Genomic DNA, 7,238 nt, shown 5'->3' with positions numbered 1-7,238 from the left:
CCTTGGTGAGTTCCCGATAGAACATCCCCATTGTCTCAGTGTGTGGGTGCACCCCTCGCGGTCCTGAGTTCCTTGCTCGTGCGCTCTCTCCTTCTGCTCCTGATTTGGATCATGAGATTTCTGTCCGGTGCTCCAGTGTGGGTCTCTGTCTCTGTCTCCCTTCATCGCCTGATGAAGGTTAGTATTCAGGAGGATGCCTATATGTTTTTCTTTGGGTTCACCTTCTTATTTAGCTTCTCTAGGATCACTAATTATAGGCTCAATGTCCTTTGTTTATGGCTAGAAACCAAATATGAGTGAGTACATCCCATGTTCCTCTTTTTGGGTCTGGCTTACCTCACTCGGGATAGTGTTTTCTATTTCCATCCATTTGCATGCAAAATTCACAAAGTCCTTGTTTACAGCGCCTTCCCCCTTCCTTCTTTTTTTCTCCTAGGTTGTTCCTTCCTCTTGGCACAGACCCATCCACATCAAGAGTGCCTGGCACTGATACCCACACAGACATCCTTCCAGAAATTGTTGCTAACTCCGAGCATCCCAGCAGATGTTGATCAGTCTAGGCTCATAGGGAGGGATTAGTGCCATCCATGTTTCACCCTTCTTTTTCCAGGAGCAAGCAGGCCTTTGATTAGGTTTTCATCCCATCCCTGGTGGGGTCCTTGATGGAAAAGCTCTAGGGGGTAGGGGCTCTTGAGCCTCGAACCTCAGCTGAGGAACTATTGACAATTGATGTCACCTGGGGATGGCAGGTGACTCATCTTTAGTTTCTCACTCAGGTGTGGTCTCTGGAAGGTCAATTGTTTCCAGCTGAGGGCTCCATGGGGATAAGGGCAGCATAAATTGGAATCAATGGGTTATTTGAAAAAAAGGACAGGAAGTTGGGAGGAAGTGGGAGATGAGGGGCAGATCTGGGAGAAGTTAGGAAAAGAAGTAGGAAGTGAAAATTAAAATGCATTGTATGAAATTCTCAAAGAATTAATAAAAACATTCTATTAAAAATCAAATGCCCCCTTGTTCTTTGAAACATAATAGAGTTAATACAGGAGACTGGTTACCAAGAAGTTCAAAGGTTGTTGAAAGAAAACATGGCCCAACAAAGAAAAGACAGATCACTCATGGCAGAGAGCAATGACCACACCAGGGGCTGGGGGACAAATGGAGCTGCCAGAGCCCAAGAAATCAGAGGAGTCCCAAAGGAGACTTGAGGAGCATTAAAATGTAAGCAGCTCCTAAAAGCTCCATGAGGAACAGAAAACCTTGCATGGTTTTAGTGAATCCCAAGTGCTGGTCACACAGTTTTAAAAAAAAATTAAAAATGTTTTATTTTTATTGTCGATTATATGTCTGAGTATGGGTTTGTGCTCATGAGTGCAGTGCCCAGAGTTCAGAAAGGGTGATGGATCTCCTGGAGCTGCCGGATGTGGGTGCTGGAACTAGACTCATGGTCCTCAGAGGAGCAGCTCCATGCTTTTAACGCTGCACCATCGCTCCAGTCCCTGGACATATTTAATAATTACTAGATATAGAAATGAGACAACTTTCTCGGAGAGTCAGAGCAAAATCTTGACTGATCTACATTTTGTTCTTCTAACTTGGAGTTTAGTTTCCATTCAGGTTTGAAACCAAAATGTTAGCTTAGAAATGAAGCCAGTGACGCTTGAGCGTTGGATTATCCCTTCCAAAGGGAAGCCGCGGGCCTTGCAGCTTAGCCAGTAGCTAGAACTTCTTTCCGTGGGGCTGTTTTTGGAATCACCTTAGCAGTCCCGTAGGATAACATCTGACTCAGCGGTGGTTAAACACTAATTTTTCTTTCCTTCTGCCGATGCCTGTGTTTAGAGAAATCTCTAGAGGGTGAGACTAGGAAGGAACTTTGGGGGAAAAATTATGCCATACATTTCATTCTGTTTTTAAAAATTATTTTTAAATATTAGTTTTTGTTCTGTGTATATTTTGCCTGCATATATACATATATGTGCACCGCATGTGTGCAGTGCCCGTGGAAGTCAGAATAGAATGTTGAATCCCTAGAAACGGGAGTTGCAGAAAGTTGTGAGCCACTGTATGGGTGCTGGGACTCAACCCAGGTCCTCTGAAGAGCAGTAGCAAGTGCTCTGATGACTGAGCCAGCTTCCTAACCCCTGTATTCCACTGTTTTTAAACTAAGAGGACATCATTCCTGTATTTTGGGGGTCTTGATGTAGGAAGTCACTGCTAGAGGGAGGAGGACATTTTCACTAGAACAAAACTTAGAATCTATTTGTTTGGTTTATTAAAAAAACATAACCAAGCCTGAGGGTCTCAGGGTGGACATACAAAATATTCCAACAAGAGTCAGCCCAGCTAAGAAACCAAAGTATGTGAATAGCACAAAATAGAACAACAGCATCAAAAACAAAAACAAACAAACAAGAACCCAAACTGAAATTTAGCCCCCAAGGCCACCTGAAATGGACTGCAGCCTACCTGGACAAGTAATCTAGTTCTGCATCTTCAAGATCAACATGCTGGCGGGCTGGTGAGCCAGGAGTGGAGTCGCCAGACAGGACTGGATTCCTGAGAGTCAAAGCTTTTGTCCCACGACCATGACTTACTGTATTTTAAAGGGCAAGGACCACCTTGTTCCTATATGTACCTCAGAAACAAAGCAACAAGACAAACTACCCATAACTTTGCCAGAGTTCTTTGGGGATGCGCTGGGGTGAAAAAGCACCTTTAAAAATATTGTACAATCTGGCCAATTAATGCGAGCAGTTCACTGATAGTGAAATTAATGCATTGGCCAGATTTCTATTACTATAATTTTATTTCTAAGTTTGGGCCTTATTAAGAGAAGAGGCTTACTAACTCACAGTTATGAAAGCTGAAGTCTAAGATTGGGCCACACCATTTATTTGGTTTCTGGTGAGGACTTCCTTGCCAGGATCCCATCATGGAGGTGGTATCACAGTGGGAAGATGTGTGTGTGTGTGTGTGTGTAAGAGAGAGATGAAATAGAGAGACAAGAACTCAGAGCTCAGGATGGGCTGATAACGACTCCCTCTGGCCATACTGGAGACCAGGCACATCATGTAACATGTCCCTTGTGGGACACACTTAAGCCATACACAAGTCATAAGAAGCATCCTGCAAAGACTCAGTTGAACCAAGACTGTTCTGAGTGAATGTTCACTTATAGAAGGGAGAAGAGGGAGCATTTGCTCTTGGGATATCATGGCAGGATGAGACTGGGAGTCAGACATTGTCAAGGATGAGCACATGGGCATCGGGACACTTGGGAGGAAGCTAGGAAGTCACAAGAGAAGAGAGCATCACTACTCTCATTTACTTGATGATTTTGTAAATTGCAAAATGGAAGGCCCTTCCAAAGAACCGCTCAGGGCCTTTGCAGGATCAGTTGTGGTGGGAGCAATGTTTTGGAAGCTGCAGCTTCGCTACAGAGTTAACATCTGCTAATTCTCGCTACCTGGAATAGAAGGGAAATTAGAAGCAGAGACGGGCTGACCTGTGGTAGAGCACAGACATTTCTAACAGCATCCTTGCTGAAGCTGAAGCTGAAGCTGATGCTGAAGCTGACGCTGATGCTGACTGTCTTAGTTAGGGTTTCTGTTGCTGTGAAGAGACACCAAGGCCACTCTCTTATAAAGGAAAACATTTAATTGGGGCTGGCTTACAGTTTAGAGATTTAGTTCATTGCCAAGGCAGGAATCATGGTGGCACACAGGCAGACATGGTGCTGGAGAAGTATCTGAGAGTTCTCTATCTGGATCTGCACCACACCGACACAGATTCATACTGACCCTGCCAGTCCCGTCATTTAATTTTGATGCCTCTGACTGAGGGAGATTCACATGGAGGTTAGTTTTAAGCAGAGAGTATTGCTGAGAAAGGCAAAGCATAGACTTCCCTTCAGAAGAGTGTGTACTAGGAATGGGTCAGTGGGTCAAGGCAGCTGTAGCATACACCTCCCCCGCCCCAGTAAAAATAATAAAAACGGTGCAAGAGAAAGCAGAGAAACGGCTTAATCATTGGAAGCACATACCAGTCTTGCAGAACACTTGAGCTGGTTCCCAGCACCCACACTAGACTGCTCACAACTGCCTGTAACTGCAGATCCAATAGACTCTGGTGCTTTTGGTCTCCACAGACATCTGCGCTCACATGCAATATCTTCACATACATAGTTAGAAAAAATTAAATCTAAAACAAAAGAGTCAAAACAAAACAAACAAACAGACAGAAAACCACCACCACCAAAAACCCAAAACCAGAGTGAACACTGTTCGTTAACACTTTCATGTTTTATAGTAACATATTAGGTTCTGCACATATTTGGTAGTATATAGAGTACATAAATTATAAACACGGGTGTAATGACTAAAGCAGGTCTTGTGGGAGTATGAACAAAATATGCTCAAATTTAAGGAATGCATCCAGATTTATAAAGGCCAAACTCTTTTGGTTCTGTTTGAAGTGGTCCATAACCACCTTATACGGCACATCACAACATTTTGAGTATTTTTTTATGAAATTCATTGCTTTCTTTTATCACTAATTATCTGTATTAATGTGTAAACAGTGAGTTGCTTGAAGTCAGGATCCTTTCAAACCTTTTTATGTTCCCAGTTTCTGGCCCATCGTAGAGGCTCGAGTGAGCTAACTGAAGCCCTGGACAAACAGACCAATGGTAGCCTGGGGTTTGATGGTCATGTTGTGTCATGTCAGGTCTCCCCTCTCATGGAAAGAAGTGAGAATGTGAGCGAAGAGCTCGTTAGGTGCTGTCGTAAGTGGTCCTCCACAGATGCACAGCTCTGGGGTATCATTGTCACCCTAAACTTTGTTTACTTTCTATTCTTCAGCATTTTCATGTTTGGTTGATTCAGTATCTCAGTTTACATAGATCACGGACTAATCCCTCTTCTTCATTCCGCCATCTTCAGTCTGAGAAACAGTCTTCCCCTTTTGGGAAGAAGTGAGGTCATATTTATCTTGTGGATGTGTGTGTTACATGGTGCCCTGCAGAGCAGACCATCAGACTGAGTCAGGGAACCGTGCTGAGCAGAGGAGGTGAGGGTCCAATAAGGAACAAGGAAGTGGTTGGATGGCAGCAAAAGTTCTCAGGTTGCACGTGAAGCTGCAGAAAGGACAGGGAGGTTCAGCCACTGTATACCTTGGATGTGGGCAGGCTGGCGTGCAGGGTTGGCATGGCTTAAGTGTGATGGATGGAGCTGGAAGCCTTTCCTTCTTCCTTCTTTCTTGGTGGTGAGGCAAGGGATGGTAGGAATAGAGAATAAGCCGAGGAAGGGAAGACACAGGGCAGGGGACCAGGTAGGAGAGAAGAACCTTTGCAAGCCTTTGAAGTTGGGGGTGCTGGGTTTGTAGCATTTGAGAACGTTAGGGCTAACTGTTTTGAAGGAGAAACTAAGTTTGGATGCTCAGGACAATTTAACTCACTGTTGGGGCCTCAGGAAAAAAATGGGATCAGTTAAACGTAACTGGAAAGAGATAGCTATGACAGGGATTCTGGGAATCACTGGAGAAGAAAGTGTAATGGTGTAGGTGGCAGGGGCATCAGCACATCCTCTGCAGCAGCTCTGAGGCTCAGAGGGACTGAGCTGTCACCCGGGTCAGTCACTAGGAGACATTGCTGTCCATAAAGAAGAACAGAGTTACAACACTTGCAGTAAAATGGGTACAACCTGAGAAAAACATCATGTTATGTGGGGAGCTTAGAGGAGAACTCAGAAACAACAAAGAGAATAGTTTCATAAATGTGAATGTGTCAGTTTAAATAAAGGAAAACTCCCATCCGGCCCCTTCTGTTTTTCAGCATAGCCAGGGCTGTGCATATGCTCAGTGTGCACTCTGACATCAGATATACTACAGGTGTACTCCAGATGTACCCCCAGCCTGAGCGTGCAGTCTGACATCAGATACACTACATGTGTACTCCAGGTGTACCCTCAGTCTGAGCGTGCAGTCTGACATCAGGTGTATTCCGGATGTACCCCCAGCCTGAGCTTGCAGTCTGACATCCAGGTACACTCTGTTTCCCCATTTTTCCACACCAGCTGGATGATGATGTCCACCTTGCAAAAGGAAAAAGCTGTTTATATGCCCCAATTCAAGAATTTGGTTCTAACTGTTGGGTTCCTGAATTTAAGAAATAGCTAAGTGCATCAGTTTAAAATCAGCCATTTGGCTATCATCTGGGATAATATATTTCAATCTTGAAAACTGGACAGGCAATGATCTACTGGTAGACACTTGCTGCCAAATCTAGTGGTTTGAGCTCCTTTACTAAGACTCACAGAGTTGAAGGAGAGATCTGACTCCTGTAAGCTGTCCTCTGACCTTCACACTGGCATGCCAGGGCACATGGGCTCAACAAACACACACTGAATAAAAGAAAGAAAAAAATTAAAAAAACAGAGCATTTGGAACCTCACAGTCTTGCTCTGAGAACCTGGCATAAGGAATTCGATGGTACCTGACACCCTTGGGGAGCCTCTGAGAATATCACTTCATTCCTTTAAGGGTCAAACTTTCAGAAGAAGTCAACCTTGTTTAGAAAGAAACCACAATACCAGGAAGAATGAGAACTAGACAGAAATTTGGCACCCAACATGTGACATCTGCTGGCAGAGGCTGCTGTGCTGTGAGAAAAGGTGCCAACCTGCTCTGCAGGTAAAACTGGTGAAAATTTCTGTGGGTCTCATGGTCATGAGACTTTGTCTCTGTCTGCAAAGATGCCCTAAAGAGTTGTCATTTCACATCTTCATGGCACTTGCCCTTCTAAAGCTCCCTTTGCACAAGTGGCAACCAGAGAGGTCTCTGTTCAATGCATGACAGAATTCCTGGAACCGCCTCCCAGGGGCACTGGTACCGAGACTGAAACTGTGGTAACTGACCCTTCTTCAGATAGTCTAGGAGATGCCACTGGGCAAACTTTCCTCATTCCCGACCAGGTTCAATTCTAAGGACATTCTTCCTCTGCTAGGGGTCAGAGACAGTGGTTTGCAGAAGTGGGAAGAGGTCTCTCTTACATGATCTTCGTACAGTTGGAAGTATCCACACATTGCATGGTTAAAAAGAGTTGTATCAACCAACCAACCAACCAACCAACCAACCAACCAACCAACCAATCAGTCAACTAAACAAACAAAGCAGAATGTAGTTCTTGCCCTGGGGAGGTAAATGTGTGAATGATGTAATTCAGGAGCCGAATTCTGAAGGTTTCC

This window comes from Alexandromys fortis, unplaced genomic scaffold (assembly GCF_014885135.2).
Source record: "Alexandromys fortis isolate MF-2015 unplaced genomic scaffold, M_Fortis_MF-2015_v1.1 scaffold_104, whole genome shotgun sequence".
NCBI classification, from domain to species: domain Eukaryota; kingdom Metazoa; phylum Chordata; class Mammalia; order Rodentia; family Cricetidae; genus Alexandromys; species Alexandromys fortis.
This window is presented reverse-complemented; position numbering follows the sequence as displayed.